This window comes from Fukomys damarensis, unplaced genomic scaffold, assembly GCF_012274545.1.
Source record: "Fukomys damarensis isolate Sample0158 unplaced genomic scaffold, DMR_v1.0_HiC HiC_scaffold_5, whole genome shotgun sequence".
Taxonomy (NCBI): domain Eukaryota; kingdom Metazoa; phylum Chordata; class Mammalia; order Rodentia; family Bathyergidae; genus Fukomys; species Fukomys damarensis.
This window is the reverse complement of record NW_022900917.1, coordinates 72,653,874-72,671,598: the sequence shown is the minus strand read 5'-3', so window position 1 is coordinate 72,671,598 and position 17,725 is coordinate 72,653,874. Positions and strand designations below refer to the sequence as shown.

The window sequence follows — 17,725 nt, the reverse complement described above, 5'->3', positions numbered from 1 at the left end:
TCCCGCCGAGTCCCGCTTTTCTTTTTCTTCTTCCGTGGTGACCTCGTGGCCGCCCGAGGCGGAGCCGCATCGTGTCCTCCTCCCCAGAGCTTCGGGGGCTTGCCCTGCGCGGGTCCGACGGAGCTGGCGAGTCCTCTCCCTCCGCCCGTGCCCGATTTCGGCCTCACCTGTTAGTGCTGTGTGCTGGTGAGACTTTGTCGCGTCCGTTTGCGACGTCTGTCGAGAGCTCTCGGCTGAGGCGGACTGAGGACATGCGGGTACCCCGGAGTGACATTCTGGCGAGGGCGAAGGTTTTGGAATCCGATTAGATCCCCACCCCCCCCCGGAGTGTAGAGAGTCGAATACCTTTCACTTCTCTAAATGCCATGTGAGGAGCGTGTGTGAGTTTTGCACTTTGGCAGACTGGCATTCCAGAGGGCTGTTTTCTGTGGCTGCAGGGATTTCAGTCACTTGGGTGTTTGGTGCCTTTTTATTGCAGATCATTTTAGACTAATACCCCTCAAGGAGAGCACTGTGCTCCTTTTAATTCTTTGTGTTTAGTAGTATAAGCAGAAGCTTTATCTAGAGTGACTTGATGATTGGACTTTATTTGCTAGCCCGTTTGTAAAGTGTTGCAGTTCACTAGAACTGCTGTCACTAAACGAAATGACAGCACTCCCCGCCCCGCACACTTTCATAGTCCCTAATAACTCCCAAGGGAGGGTCTTAGTTCTAAGGCACACCTCCCTGCAGGTCAGTATGATGATGCCCATTTATCAATAGTAATAACTTTTTTTATCCTAATGGCTCTTTTTTTTTTCTAGTGAACAGGTATTGGCTGTTTGTCTCTTTAGATTGTGAATAACAGCAGCAGTTAAGATCTTTCAACAACAGTCAAGGTTGCAACTTTTTTTTTGCAGAATAGTTTTGTTAGATATTTAAAAATTTTTAAAATTTAGTAGTGATGTGGTTGCCTTTGAGGAAACTCTTGCTTTGTAAAATGTCATTGGATGTACAGTATAAACTGTAGCTCCTCTGTAAATGGGTATAGGCTAGATTTTTTTCAAAGGTGGTTGATCAAAAGAAGATACGATTAGTAAGTTGATGCTAGCTCCCCCAGCAAAAATATGCTGAGTACATATAAATGAGGGCAGTTTATTTTTGATGGATTGCAGGTAATATTTAGCTTAATGGAACTCAAAATTTGTTTCTCTGAACTTTGAAAAAGTAAATGGGTCAAAAAGTAGTACAGTTAGGTGGTACACTTGAGATTGTTAATGACTCATTTGAAACGGACATTTATTTTTATTCAGTAAATAATTGCTGGAGAAGTAGAGAGGTACTTATTTTATGCTTAGTCTCCTTGGGGAAAATACTGGGTTGTCACAAGGTTATTTAACTCAGTTTATTAAGTATTGATGCATTCATCTGTAAGAGCTTATGTTTCTTTCACTGTTTAAGAAAAACAAGACTATAATATTGGAAAATATTTAATTATGTAACTGGTGGCATGCCTCTTACTTTTATTGGCTTCTCTTTTTCTGCTACTACATCAGGGTTTAGGGTAGTTTCTGCTGGTGCATATTGGATACTCTATGTTTTGAACTAGTTAATGAGTGCAAGGTCAAAGAGTCTTGAACTGTATGACAGCATTTTGTGATTATGTGACAAATTTTAGAGAAAGATGCTCATTGCTCTGACCTGCAGTTTTCTTGAGTATCTTGCATATTTTGAAGATTATGGTATTTGGTTTTTTGGAGATCTTTAGGGGAGAAAGTACAATAGGCATGGCATTTTGTGTTGTACTTTAGTTTGTAAAATGGGTTTGTTTATTTAGAATGGGTATTTGATATATGTATCTGGTTGGCATTTATGAAAAGTAGTCAATTCAGGGAATTTCTTATGCATTTAAAGTTTTTAAGTCAGCATAAAAATGCTTGGATGTAAGAGCTCATCTTGGTTTGGCATCGTTTCATTAAATTGGGTTAATATTTCAAAGAATAATCTGGTAGTACAACAGTAACTTAGTATTTCAGTGGTGGTGTTGAGTAAATAGTAACCAGAACTTGTACAGTGCCTACTACTAGACAGGCAGTGTTGTAAGACCGTTGATCTTCACAGTCACCCCATTACAGAGGGGTAAGTACATTCCGAAGTGGGATGTGGAAGATTAGCATTTGAACCCAGGCATAAATGGCTCATAATCTTTACAGCAATTTAATTTTAAGTACTTATTTGAGTTTTGACCTATATTTCATATTTTGTATTTATAGGGTAACTTAAAACAAATCTCAAAACTTTTTCCAGCCACCACACAGGGTGGATGTCTACTTGTTTTGTACTCTTCTTTGAGCATATATAAGATTATACTTTCCTACTGTCTAGCTGTGGCTTCACCCCTTTCTCATTCATGAGGTTAAATGGAAGACAAATAAATGGGTGAATTTCTAAAACTTTTTAAACAGGGTAGTCATTGTTTTTTTTCTTGGTGCCAGGGATCGAACTCAGGTCCCTGCACTTGCAAGGCAGGTGGCGAAACCACTGAGCTAAATCCCTGGCCCCAGGATAGTCATTCTTGTAATTTTATTAAGTATATATTTCTTATATAGTGTTGTACCCTCCTTTCCGAATAATGGGACCATACTCAGAATGATTGTTTTCAAAGACCCACTGTTGGGTGATTTTGTTTAAGTAGAATATTTAATGCAAACATACCATTTTGTAGGTGTTTATTTTGAAAAGATAGAGGTATAATAGTATGTATTGTATGTGACATTGAAGTTTTGGACCACATATAGTTGTTTTCTGCCATATAGTAATTTCTACTTGTGGATTCCACTTTGTGTGTTATGTGTGATGTGTATTAAATCCTCGACTAATAACACTCCATCATGTCTAGAATACTTCCAGTTATAAATTGCATGTTCTCAGGTAATCCAGGTTATACTGAATGCTAGTTTAGACCAAACCTTTTTTTTTTTTTTTTTTGAGGCAGGTCTCACTACATAGTTCAGGCTGACCTTGAACTGCCTGTGTAGTCCAGCCTGGCCTCAACTCACTGCGATCCTCCTGCTACAACCTCCCAAGTGCTGGGATTACAGAGGTGCACATCACACCTGACAGACAGTCCCTTCTTGTAACAGAAGATAGAAAAAAGTAGACAGTATGATTTCAGTGATAATGGGTTACATAGGTACCTATTATTTTAATGAGCTAGGATAGCCCCCCCCATTAATGTAATGTCATTTAAAATGAGACTTAAACAGACTTAAACAGTGAGCCGGCTAGGCAAAAGGGGAGAGTACATGTGGGTAGGAAGAGAGAATGGCAGAAAACCTAAGTATGAGAGGTCAAGTAAGAAACTGATACCGGTTCTGTGTGTCAGCAATTTGGAATGTAAGGAGGAGTGGGAAGGGTGAAGCTAAAGAAGTGAAGCGTAAGGCCATTTGCCTGAGTCACGATAATCAGTTCGGCGCAGTTTGAACTGAAGGCAGTGGGGAAGCCATTACAGGGTTTTAACAGAGGAAGAATAAAATATTACAGTTACCTTTTTGATAACTGTTCTTTCTACTGGTAGAGAATGGGTTGGTGGTGAAGTAAGATTGGAACAGGGAGACAGGCGGTGCTAAAGGCCAAGAAAACTGATAATGATCTATATTTTTGATAAAAGGAGGTGGTGTTTAATTTGTAAGATTTGATGATTTATTGGGTAGAGGATTGAGCCAATAACTTTGCTTCAAGTGGCAGAATAGGGGCTAATAAAGAGCTGGGTGCCACTTTTTCTTGTAAAGTTGAGGTGCTGTTGCCTGAGGCTAAGGCTAAACCAAAGGTGCTTTTAAGTAAGCATTTTCCATTGACTTACTACACTGTTAGTCATGAGTGTGAGCTGACCCGCCTCAGAAGAGTAATACCAGGCTGGAGACTCCAGGCCTTCGTGAGTCAGGCATTCAGTTTCCATGAGAGCAGAGAAACAAGCCTGGGGCCGGTTTTCTAAAGAGGTACATGTGAAAGAAAGCTGTGCCAGGGAGGCAGAGTTCAAAGCCATGATGAGTGTCCCTTGGTGGAGGCTGCCAGCTTTGCTGGATGCTCCAGTCAGTGAACTCACGAGTCACAGGGACAGCTAGCTCAAAATGGACATCAGGCCGGGTGTGGTGGTGCACGCTTGTAATCCCAGCACTTGGGAGGCTGAGGCAGAAGGATTGCAGTGAGTTCGAGACCAGCCTGGGCTACATAGTGAGTTCCAGGTCAGACTCTATATAGTGAGACCCTGTCTCAAAAAATCAAAAGAAAAAAGTGAGGGGGGGATCAGGATAGTGGGGTCCCAAAGCAGCACTTTCTGCATACACACTGACACCTCTTTTCACAAACTTAAGTTTTTCCATGATTTTGGAAAAGATGGCCATATTTGTGTTTGTGCGAGAAAGGGGTGGGCACATGCTTGTCATCTGATACAGAGTTTGCAGACAAACATAAGAACATTGTCAAATGCTTTTGTTTGCAAACCAAATTGTTCATGAACCAAGGCACCACTGTACCTCTTCTTTGTGGGAAGAACCCATTCTGGTGCATCTAGGACAGGAAAGTGTAAGTATGTAACATCAGCGCTTACTGTACAGTAGGATGCAGAGATAATGACCATGCATTGAGTTGGTCTGAAGAACCCCACCCATAGATCAGGCTTGTATTCCTAACTCACTGGAAGCCCGGCCCAGAACCTGTCAGCTGAACCTGGGTGTCTCATGCCCACAGGACCAGATGGGGTGGTGAGTTCAGTGCCTGTGTGATTTCTTTCTTAAAGTACCCCTGGGCAACCTCAGATGGGTGTATCTTGTCTTCAGTCCTATTTAAGAGTCAAGGAGTCCTCAGCCTTATTATCCCTAATCATTTTTCTCCTTATATGGGAAGAGTTTGGGAGTTGGAAGCAGAGAAGGGTCTTGGGGTGTGGAGGGAGAGAGCAGCTGTGCCAGTAGTCAATGCTTTGCATTCACTTGTGTTCATTCCCTCTCTGTGCAACCAAAGGAACTTCTAAAGCTTTTGGTCTACTTAAAGCCCTGTAATTGGCAGCAAGGCCATCATACTTACAGCATCTATTTTAGCTTGGAATAGTCCTTGCCTTGGTAGACCAATTGCCTTTTACGTGGGTCAAGAGGCTTGGCCCATTGTCATGGCATGTTTCTTACTCCACGAACCCTAGGGAGAGTGAACAGCCAAGCCACCATTTGGGTTGCCAATTTCAAGTTACTTCTTACTGCTCAGTTTCTAAACATTAATTCAGGTAGGACATTTAGTGGTTTTGATAAAGGGTATCCGTACTCCTCCCTTCTCTGTACCATTAGTTTAAGATCACTTCTCAATAAGAGTATCTTCTTACTTTCCAGAGTAAGGTCCCCAGGGCCTTTATCCTTTCTATCATAAAGCCATGGTTCTCAGCGTTTGGCTTTGATGACAAAAATGAGGTCCAGGTAGTCTGAGTTTATATCGTATTGCATGCTAACGTTTTCACATTTTCAAGATGCTGGTAGAAGACATGAAACTCTTGTATCAGAAATGCAGGACAGTTTATTCTTCTCTACAATAGCAGCAGCCAGAGTATTGGCATTTGTGCTAATTGAGTTTGTGTGTGGGGTGACTTGGACCCTCAGTGAGCTACTTTATTGGATAGAAGTTCTGAGGTTAGGAAACTCAAGTCTTTTATGTGCCTGTTCTTTGCTCTGGAGGGATGCATTGTATTCATTGCACTACTCAGAAGGCATGCCTCCTTTGCTCTTCGAGAAAACACTATTTTTCAAGGCTGTTCACTGTACAGAGGTTTTGGAAAAGATAGTCTAGAGCTAGAGCAAAGGGCAGTTAGTACCTTTCCTTGCAACATAAGCAGAAAAGAAACAGAATTGTTTCCCAAATATGTACATTTTTCCCTCACTAAATTTGACTTCAGAAAAGGTTCTTGTCCAGTAGTAAGAACATGGTACATATTATTATTGACACTTATTTCCTACATCTGGAAATGTAATGACCTTGGTAGAATTTTGAGATTAATTTTTTCTAAGCTAAGATGGCAGCTCCAATAACATTTACTCATAAATTAATGCCTGGCATGTTCAGACATTTTGTGATTTGAGAAAAATTGTATGTGGCCTTTAAGAATATCTGGGACATTAAAATGGAATATGAGAAAACTACCTTGGAGTATAAGGCATGAGATTATTTTGCTTTAATTATATTAAACTATAGTTTTCAACTTAAAATTCTGCCAAATTCTAACAAGAATATGATGTTAATTAACCATAACATTTTTATTTTTTATTTTTTGGTTCTAGGGATCGAACTCAGGACCTTTTGCTTGCAAGACAGGCAGTGGAACCACTGAGCTAAATCCCTGGCAACCATAACATTTTAAAGTGAGGCATTTTTCCATATTATATGGAACTCTGCCACTGAGCTATATACCCAACCCTTTTCATTTTTGAAACAGGGTCGTACTAAGTTACATAGGCTGGCCTTGAACTTGGGTCCCCCCTGCTTCTGCTTTGGCCTCCCGTGTAGCTAGGATTACAGGCATGTGTCATTTCTCTTCCTTGATATAAATGGACAGTATAGATTTAGGAGTATAAGAGATCCTAATGAGAAGGTATTTAAACGTGTAGTTTCCCTCCCTCCCTCTCTCCTGTAAAAGTTAGGAGTATTTTTCACCCATTCGCATTTTATAAATTTATTCTTGTAGTTATTGTCTATAAACAAGTATTTAAAATATTATTTGCTGAAGATTAATTACATTTGAATTTATTGTATATTAAATATTACATACTTAATATCTTCTGGTATTTTTCTTTTTATTCTCTTCTGGTATTGCATAAATAGTTTACCAAGTTGTTTTTGAAAGTACAGAGAAGTCAACTTTACTTATTCCATTCATTTGGGTCAGAGTGTACATGAATTTAACTTGGAAATGTAAAGTCATTTAGCTTTAGACATAGTTCTGAGTTGCTTGTGAGTAAAAGTCAGTGCCCGAGAATCAAAGCCTAATACGTTAGGGAAATCACTTGGAAATTGGGACTTCGTGTGTTAAAAATGTGAATGTAGTTTAAACTAAAAAGCTTCTTTTTTATTTATAGAACAGTGTGTTGAAGCGGTAGTCAAAATATGTAGCCTATGGTTGGCAACCCTTTAAAATGGGTGTGCAAAGTTGCAGGATGGCGTGTGTGATGGGGACAACTGGCCAGTATTTCTTTGGTATGTGGTACTGACCCTTTCTTAATAGTCTGTTAGTGTATTAAATACATATTTTCTCGGAACTTTGTTTTAGCTAATCACCAGTGTCCTTCATAAGTAACTTTAAAAAATAGTGTATGTTTTCTTAATACATGATTTTACATGAAATTTAATTTCTTTTTTAAATCTGTAAGTCATGGAAAGTGTTTTTTCAAAGCAATAATGGTATAGGATTCTTCTTTTTTCAGTTTTTATTTTTGTTAGCACATGTTTGCCGCACATAGTGATCACATCCCTGTGTGGAGCTGGTACATGTATGGAACACATCATAATTCTTTTTTTCATCCCCTTTTCCTCCCCTCTTGCTTCCATCCTTCTGTTGATCTCATTTAAACAAAATCTGTCTTCCTACTTTCTATTATCTTTTATTTTTTTTTCTTTATTTGTATTTTGGGTTTCTGGTATACATAAGAGAAACCATATGGTATTTTAACCTTCTGAGTCTGATTTATTTTATTTTTCATTATAATCTCAAAGTACATCCATTTACCAGCAAGTGACTCAAATTTAAACTTCTTTATGGTACACTAGTACCCCACTGTATATAAATACCACATTTCTTTTGTCATTTCATCTGTAGATGGACACGTAGGCTGCTTCAATGGAATTTTATTTAAGACCGATATTAGCTTTTCTACTTTGAGTAGGTGTTTATTTTATTGGTTGGTTGATTGTGTGGTACTGTTGATTAAACTCAGGGACTTTGCACTGAACTACATCCCCAGCCCATTTATTTATTTGTTTTTGGTACCAGGGATTGAACTCAGGACCTTGCACTTAGAAGGCAGGCATGGTGCCGCAGAGCTAATCCCTGGCCTGTTTTTTATTTGGAGAAAAGGGCTGGCTAAGTTGCTCAGATTGGATTTGAACTTGTGATCTTCCCACCTGAGCCTCCCAGAGTGCTGGAATTACACGTGTGAGCTACTGGCTCTCATTTAAATAATTTTAAAAAATGTCTAAGCACTTCAAAATTCATCTTAGTTGAGGTCTGCAAGTGAAACTTCTCCTGAAGTCCTACATCTTCTCTCTCAGGTCTCTTCTAGGATCTTGCTTGGGTCTCAAAAGTTAGAGGTGAACAAACACAGGAAACTGACCTGGTTGTAAAGTAGGGCTAAACAGCTTCCTGGAGGTGCTTAATCCCAGAAGTTTTTCTCCCACCAGGGTTCTGTTGCTCAAGTCTGGTAGCTAATTCCTGTAACCACATCCTTTCCCTTCACTCTCTGTAACGTGGAGTTGTAAACCACCCTTTTTTATGAATTAGTTGGAAATAATGGAAAGGAGACTGCTGGGCAGAATTCACTTAACTGCTGGCCATTTCCTCCCCACTTGAATGTGACTTTTCAGTATTTCTGTCCAAAGAACGTTCAGCAGGTTTTGGATATTTCTTTTTAAAAAGAAATCTCTGGTATAGGAATATGCATGTCTGTCTATCTGTAAAATATGTATGTACACACGTGTATTTTTGGGTTTTTCTTAGTACACATTTGCAATTCTTGCAGTTTACAGTCAGCTTGGAGAGTGGTTACATGGACATTATAGCTTGATTTTTAAAAAAAATCCTCTTTCCCTTCCCTCTCCCTTTCTGTCTGTAGGCTATCTTCCTATTAAAATCTTGAGTAGCTGGGGGACACAATACAGTAGCAACAGATAGCTTTTTCTTGGTGAAAATCTTTCTTGGTAGATGTGTGGGGCTAATAGTTAATCAGGTTGAAAATATGTGTTCTGGTGACCTTTAGAAGTCTTCTACTAAAAAGTCATACAGACAATAGTCTGTATATTTTGGCATGCTATTTTAATGGATCTTCTCATTCCATACAGTTTTGTTGTATCATTGATGTTTGGTTTTGCTTCTAGAAAAATCTAATGCTTTCTCTAGTAAGCATAGTTATGTATTAATCTTTTGTTCATTGTCTTTTACAATCATTTTATTGACATATGCTTTATACTTGGGCTGTCTGTAAGAGTTCTTTATATATTTTGGATACAAACCCTTTATCAGATACATGATTTGCAAATATTTTCTCTTAGTGCATGGCTTGTCTTTTTATATTTTTAATGATGTCTTTTATGGTATAAAGGTTTGAGTTTTGATGGACTCCATTTTATTTTTTGACTTCTAGGAATGGTGCTTTCATTGAGGGACTCTTTATCTAATATTATAAGATTTACTCCTAAGTTTTCATCTAAAATTTTTGTGTTTTTATTTTTTCTTATGATCCATTTGTAATTAACTTTATGAAGCTTATCTTTTTGCATCGAGATATGCATTTGTATCACTGCCATTTCTTGAAAATGCTGTCCTTTCCTGTATGGAATTGGCATCATTGTTGATAATCATTTGATAGCATCAGTTTGATAGCACTTGATAACAGATGTATGGATGTATTTCTGGGCTTGGATGTTTGTTTCATCCATCTATGAATGTATGATTTGCTGGTACCATGTGGTTTAATGACTATAGATGTGTCTGTCCCACCCCCAGTACTGGGGATTGATCTCACAGCATTTCTACTGAGCTACATTCCCAGCCCTTTTTTTTGAGACAGGTTCCCACTAAGTTCCCCAGGCCAGGCTCACACTTAGTACTCCTGCCTCATCTTCCCAGAGTGCTGAGATCTTATGTGTGTACCATGATACCTGGCTGGTGTTTGTAGTTTTTAATACCATATTTTAACAAAAGTGACTCTCTTCTTACAAAAATACCTGCTTACATTTATTTAGAAGTTGAAACTATAGAAAACCAAGAGAAGAAAGCCAGAACCACTGCCTGGCTAGTCACTGTTAGGTGAATGTCATGTTTACACACACATTCATGTTCTAGGAGCACACATACACTCAACATTTGTACATAAAGATGCATCAGTATTTGCCTACACTCATTGTTCTTGTGTACTTTTTCACTGAATACACTTATTGTCAGCTTTAAGAGAGAACCAATTATTTTTCCTTCTTCAGGCACTTTTGTAATTCTATGAGTTTTCACTTACATAAACATCCAAGACCAAAGAACTATGAATGTCCTTTTCTTGGTAGCGTGTTTAAATGGAATTTACTTCTCATTGCATCTTTGGAAAGATGACTTTATAACCCATTTTTACAATGTGTGCTCTGTGAATGAATAGCAAATTATGTGGGAAGCTTTTACAAAATGAATCTCCTACTCTGGGATTTTTGGGGGTGGATAGAGGTTGATCTATTTGAGATAGGATCTCAAGCCTGGCCTTGAACTAGACCTTACAAATGGTAGGATTACAGACATTAATCGCATCTGGCTACCAGTCATTTTTATAAATCTGTAAAATGTCAGATTAACTTTTTTTTTGGGTACTAGGGATCGAACTCGGGATCTTATGCTTGAAAGGTAGGCGGTGGAACCACTGAGCTAAATCCCTGGCTAGATTAAGTTTTTGTCAGTTGGTGATAGGCAGAAAATATGGAGGCAGAAAATGTATGTGAGATGATAGGAAATTTCATTTGCAATCATACAAGGACTAATCCCTGCTGCAAGTTTAGTTTTACCATACTAGTAAAGGAATCCTTTGGTCTTTTGTATTTTCTGAATTAATCTGTAACCCTTGATGAAGCCTAAGATACTTTAACTGGCTGTTGTGGAACTGCAGCTGAACTTCGAAACATTTCTCATCCGCAAGTGTACGTTAAATCCAGAAATTACCAGAAACTCTCGACAGTCACATTTTTCTTGTAGGTGGGTTTATATAAATGAATATATGGTTTAAAATCACATTGAGACTTAATTTTATTATGCTTAATTTCAAAAGGATTAAATTTAATCTCTGGGGAAATTTCAGAGTGGACAGGATCCGGAAACACCACCACTACTGCATTGATTTAGTAGAAATTTGGTGTTTGAAAGACATACTTAAATTATGTGAGAAACCAGATTGCTCCATGAAGTTATGTAAATGATGTATTTTTGTATGGGATTTTAAAATAAATTATTCTGATGACAAATTTTACACAAATGAAGTGTTAACAGTGGCTAATTGTATTGGGATTGTGGATTTTCATTTTATTTTATGGAAAACTTAGAAAATATAAAATATATTATGCAAGAAGCTGCTAAAATAAGACTCTTACTCTGACCCTAAATCAGTAGATGCACATTTCTAGAATTAGTTTTAAGAACACTATGCAGGCTTGGTAAAAAAAAGTCAGAAAATGGATGTTGTGACATCTAATACCTATTCCATTTGTTGATATAAAAGTATTCAGAAAGTAGGAATTAGAAAAGAATTTTTAAAGATTGGCAGTTTTTAAACAGTTGTTGGTACACTGTGAATCTCCTCCATCTTTTCCCATCTTTGTGGGAAGGATGGGGAGTGCTCTTCCTCAAGTAAAGATGAAGGGTTTAGGGTGAGTATTTGGGGAGCTAACGGTGTAACTCCTGCAGTTTGGGGAGCACGGTAGATTGATGCCTGTCTCACTCATGGCTGGACAGTTAAAAGAGTGAAAGAGAAACTGTCCTGCTTTCCCAAATGTGTCTTCCCAATTGCTTTTGAGGCAGGGGTCTGTTTCCCATGGACCAGGTGAGGCTCATTAATGAGAGAAAGCCGGAAGAGTAGGGTAGATGGAAGGTGGGTGGGATAGGGAGGAAAATGCTTCTGCCTGCATCACAGGAATTGGAGTGAGATTCCAGTGATGAGGTGAGTGAGAGCTTCACTGGAAGCATTCTTTGACAGAGTCAGCTTTGCATGTTTTTTTTCAGCCCTTGACAATGCTGTGCTATACCCTTTATTGACCCGGGGCTAGCAGGGTGGGAGGGGAGGCTAAAAGCACAGTCCTCTTGTACTGCAGAGGGCTAGCCTGCAGCAGCAGCAGGCAGAGCTAGAAAGCTGGAGGCATGGCAGCCTTGAATGAAAACGTGATGCTTAGATTACAGACCTATCAGTTCTAAACTCAATTGTGTTTATAATTGGGAAGTGGCCAGAGTCATGGGTTTGCCTGAGTAAAAGTTCAGGGACATTACATATTGCAGCAGGAAAACTAAAGGAAGTGGTATGCAAAAAGTTGTTTTGGTTGCATATCACAAGTTCTTCTTGTTGGAGTAATGGATACAGTTATTTTACAAAATATAAAAGGAAATGAAATTTTTATGAGAAGGTGTATTTCACTGTGGGTACAGTGGTATTGACTTTGGGATGAGTGTATCCGTTGTGAAGTCAGATCATCCCTTGAGCACTGACATGAGGTGAGTAAACTTTTTGCGGGAGGGATGCTGGGGATTGAATACCTGCTAGGCAAGGGCTCTACCACTGAGCTATGTCCCCAGCCCTTTTTTTCCTTTTTATTTTGCGACAGGCCCTCGCCAAATTGCACAGTCTGACCTTGAGCTTGTGATCTTCCTGCCTCAGTCTCCTAAGTAGCTGTGATTACAGGCACTCACCACCATACCCAGCTGAGTAATCTTTTTTTGAGATTCATTTTCCTCATCTGCTTTTTGGAAAGGGTAAGTAATGTCACATATTTTGATTTTTTTTTAGGGAAAATATTAGAGTCTGTACAGTGAGAATGTGTGGTGTACCGTAGGTATTCACATCCGTTAATACCTGCTTTCCTCTTAGTTGTAAATATTTTTGCTCTCCTTATGTTTTACTTATTCAAAATGTATTTTGTAAAAATACTAAATACAGGTAGAAGATCTGATATGATTCCAGGATATATTATCAAGGATGGAAAGAACATTAATGTTTAATGTAGATAATTCTGCTTTTGATTTGAAATGTGAAAGATTTTCAGAAAAAATGAAAAGTAGTTGATAATGTAGGAGAAAGCATGTGAATAGGGAATAAGAGTAAAGGAGGGTCGAGGTGGAGAATCTTTTCATTATTCTTAGAGTAATTTGGAATAGGTGAAACAAAAGGAAACGTTTTATTGTGTAGAATGTTTTGTAACAACTACTGTCATTCTTGTGTTTACAAATGTAAAATATTCTTCCTGGTTCTTTCCGAGGAAGGATTTTTAGTCCTTTATTTGATTTTTTAAAAAAAATAATACTCATACTTTGAACCAAAGTTTTCTTTTCAGTTAACTAGGTACTTAGCGATCTCAAAAACTGATGCATATTATCTTTAATTTCTTAGTATCCTTATTTATATCTATACCTCAGATAGACGATTTATAGAATAAGTTTTGCTTAATTGTAGAAATGGCTTTAAACTAAGAAGGATATTATATAGTTAAGTCTAAATAGGAAGGAAGTTACAGTAACTTTTTTTCTTGTACTGGAAATTGAAACCAGGGCCTTGCAAAATATTCTTCAAAGTGTCCTTGGTTACACATAGCAGAAACTTGAGTAATTTTGATGGAAAAATAATTTATTCAGATGATCTTAGGTAGCTTACAGAATTGTTGGGAAAATTGGGATTTCAGGTTCCCAGAATCAACAGTAGCCACAAGGGGCTAGTTGAGCAGCAAAAAACAAACAAACAAACAAACAAAAAAACACACAGGCGATGTTATGTTGCAGGACAGCTTGGTCAGGGCGCTTTGGCCCCTCACCTCTGTCGCTGCCACTGTGAATGGTTTCCCAGGTGTCATTGGTCTTCAGACCATTCTGTCAGGTTGAAAGGCTAGGGGTGTGGTATAGTGCTTGTTGTCCAGCTTCTTCTCTGAATGGCACATTTCTGTGTCCATTGCCTTCTTAACTTGAGTTAATCTTGAGTTTGAGGGCTTTGTAGACTTATTAAATTTAACGAATCTCAAACTGAGCTTCTCTGCTTTAGTGAAGTCCCCATAGTTATACCTCCTTATACAAGGCACATTTTTTCAAACAATATTACATTCTCTAGATTTTAAAACTGTACCTTCATAGAGTCAGGTTATGTATACTGACGTGTACTACATAGGTGAATGTTGACTGCTTCACATGACTTCTCTTCAGAAGGTGTGTCTGTTTCATATTTAGGGATGCTGTTTGATTTTTCTGTTAACACAAATCTGCCATATCTCTCCATTGTAAAAGGTTTCAGTGATACTACTTTCAGACCATGTCAATATTTAGTTTTGCAAAACTTTTTACCCAATAACCTAATACTGAGAAGGCAGACATTGTAAAAATGGGTATTAATGTGTATCTGCATAGTAGCTATCAGTTATTATCAGGAAATTAAGCAACAAAAACTTTAATGTTAGTTTCAGTGTTTTAATACAGTAGAGAAAATATAAGTGACTATCATCATAAATCTCAAATCTTGAAAAGCTAATTTGATCAACATGAACAGTCATTCCCTTATTCAAAATGTAAAAGTAACAGCTGATGGTGGTAAACGGTTTAATTGTCTTGTTTTTTAAATGTGTAACATAAATGTCTGAAAAAAAGGCACATTAGGAAGGAGGTTGGAAGTAGTAAAATAGTTTTCATTGGTACCTTTAAAATGTTTTCCCATTAATTTGAAAAAGCAAAATATACTTCCCAAGTGATTGGAAATGTGTCTGTTTTCAAGAAATATCTCTAGGTAGAATAAGTTCCTGTAGACACAAATGAAAGTTGAAAACCATACAGTTGCTATCCGTAACATACAAGTACTCTTACTCCTGTATTTGTACTCCTTCAGGATATGTACTCCTACTGGGGAGTAATTTTAAAGTGTATAGATTTTCCTAAGATGCTAGTCATTGAGCAGAACAGCAAAAGGTCAGAAGCCAGAACTGTATCTTATTAGTTTATAGTTTCAGTATTTTCTTTAAAATCGTATCTTCTTAACTTTGCTTATCTTTTCCAGACTGAAATACCTAGGCAAAAATTAACCAATGCTATGAAAATCTATGTAACACCACACATCCATCAGCTGTTAAAAAATCATTTAAGCTGCAGTGTTAAAGTAAATGAAGTAAAGATAGCTCATTCTTCATTTCTTCCATGCATAGCTTGTATGAGTTTAATTTGTTGATGTTTTTATTCTTGTGTTTCTGTTAACATTTTTAGATTAAAAACTATGGTTTTGGTGTAGCACAAAATAACATGAATGCATGTTGACAGATTTAAGGAAATGACTAACCCTTCTTATATAAAAGATTATATGGGTAATATCTTAATAGTTGTATGCCAGAACCTGGAAATACTGTATATTTACCATTTGATTATCTCTGCAAAAATCTGTAAAGATTAAGAACAATTCCATTAGACAATTCTCAGCTCTTTTGAGAAATTAAACAAACCTATGTGATAATTTTATAGTTTGCATGTATTTTTGTTTTATCTGTTCAACCCATTAAATACCCTGTACTAGTGAACACTTCGGGTAATGTAAGTCATGTAAAGTAGTTTTTAAAAAGAGAGATAGAGAAGAAAAACATTTTGTACCAGGACATTTATCACACTGGAAAGTACTGTAAAGATTTACTACACATGGGCCAGGGGTTTGCCTCAGTGGCATGGTGCCTGTCTCACAAGTGCAAGGTCATGAGTTTGATCACTGGTACTGGAAAAAATAAAAAGATTTAGTACATATATAAATACTGTGATCATTAAAAAGTAATTTTTAGAATAGCACTTTTTAAAATATTTCTCCTTCATTTGATGTGTACCTTCAGGCTTGGACTGTCAAAATTTGGTAGTATTTTAGCTTTCTAAATAGGTAGAAATAAAGGCAAATAGGTTAAGGCCCAGGCATGTACAGAAAATGAGATAATAATTTTTGAAATTAAAAAAAAAATTTTCAGTAGTACTGAAAAAACCTCGTTCTGTTAATTTTTTCTTATTTTGCACTGGGGATCAACTTTAGGACCTTGTTCTTGTAAGGCAGGTGGTGGCACCACTGAGCTAAATCCCTGGTGCTCTGTCAAATTTTAAATTTTGCCTTAGTTTTAAGGACTTCAGTTTTATTTCATTTTGTACACCTTTATTAATAGATGCATAGTATTTATGTCTTCTTTAGGGGAGATAATGCAGTATGCTCCTTTTCCAGTTTAGTGGATATGCTAATATAAAACTTGAAAAAAGTTATTTTACTTGATTCAAAGCATATGAAAAATGTCTTGGGAAGTTGCTAGTGACAGTGGTGTTTTTTGAATATATAAGGCGAACTTGAGCGTCATCACTTCTTTAGCTGTGTCTGACACTCTTACAGACATAATTAAATTATTCCCTCATCTGTTTCTGTGTAGCAGTTTAACCACAAAACTCCAGTATAGCATTTTAGTTAATTACACTGCATTGTAGTAATTTGTTTACATGTCATCTCATAGACTGTGAGCTTCTCGAGGGTAGGTTTTGTTTTACTCAGCGTTTTGCACTCTGCCTTCTGTATAATGTCTGGCCTATTGAGGGTCATTTATTGGTCTTTGTCAAAGTTTGAGCATTTTTATATTCTATGTATGTATGATAAAGCATTTTAAGTCTAAAAACGTATTATTTTGATTGCTACCAAGATATGTGCAATAATATGACCAATTTGATAGAAAGTATTTCTTCAAAGTAGTAATCTATCTGTGCTTCTTTTTGCAATTGAGTTATTTTTGCCAGCCTGAAAAAAAAAACACTATTATTTAGAGAGTCATTGTGGACACTGTATTTTATTTAAGGTCTGTTTATGACATTGACTTTTTTGTTTTTCGGCACCAGGGTCCGAACTCAGGAACCACTGAGCTAAACCCCTGGCCCATGACATTGATTTTTAATAGGGAAAAGTTACACATTTTTTAGAATTTTATCAGTTATCTACTACCAATATATTGTTTTTTCTTACCTCATTTTTCTACCCAGACTGATCAGTCCTTTGGTGTCCTAACTGCAGACAAATTCCATTTAATCCAGTCTCCTTGCTCTTTCCTGATGTTAGTTATTTGCGGGTTCAGCACATCTCCTTTGGAGACTGGGGTGTATGGTACTGTGCGCAGTGCAGGGGAGTAAGTGGGCTGTGGTAACCACTGTCAGTCACAGGAAGGAGCGGAACATTTTGGTGAGTGATATAACGTCCTCATGTTGACTTGGGAGGAGATCCTTAACCCACACCTGGAATATAGTCTTCTCTCTCTGTGCTGTTTTCTAAACTTTTTTTGCAGTTGTACTCTGGAACAATAGTCAGGTGTTGTCAGATTACTTCGGACTTGTTACTTTTTTATACATGCAAGTATTGTTTCCACAGGAAGTCACTAACCTCTTTCAGGATAAAGATCTCTTATTTCTTGTATCTCAAAAACTGATAGAGACACAAAAAGATTGTAATAATGATTGCTGAGTTGACAGGCAGACTCCTAACATTCTGGTGCTGCTTAGACTGTTATGGTCCTTACAGGTATGATGGTAATAACAGGACCTATGCAGAGAGGATGCTGCTGTTCTAACAGGTAAAACCTGGACAAAGAGCCAGGCAGTATAGTATGTCCTTCATTCTTCAAGTCTCTCAATAATTTCGGCCATGGGATCTTTCCTAAGGGCATAGTCTACTCTGGGATTTTTGGTTTTTTTTTTTTTTTTTTTTTTTTTTTTTTTTTTTTTTTACTTCTAAAATTGTAG

The 17,725-nt window shown here is 37.5% G+C and overlaps 1 protein-coding gene across 6 annotated transcripts in view; it reads left to right on the top strand.

The window, feature by feature from the left end:
* The window catches only part of Cyrib (CYFIP related Rac1 interactor B), a 113,719-nt gene that overhangs the window by 28,102 nt on the left and 67,892 nt on the right, over positions 1-17,725 (top strand). The window contains exon 1 of one of the 6 annotated variants that reach the window (XM_010642868.3): positions 12,681-12,715. The exons of 4 other annotated variants lie outside the window; for them this stretch is intronic. The gene's annotated coding sequence lies outside the window, so the exon portion shown is untranslated. Of the gene's footprint in view, positions 1-12,680; positions 12,716-17,725 lie in introns of those variants that run through there. One more of the 6 variants, XM_010642872.3, reaches the window with a different exon arrangement.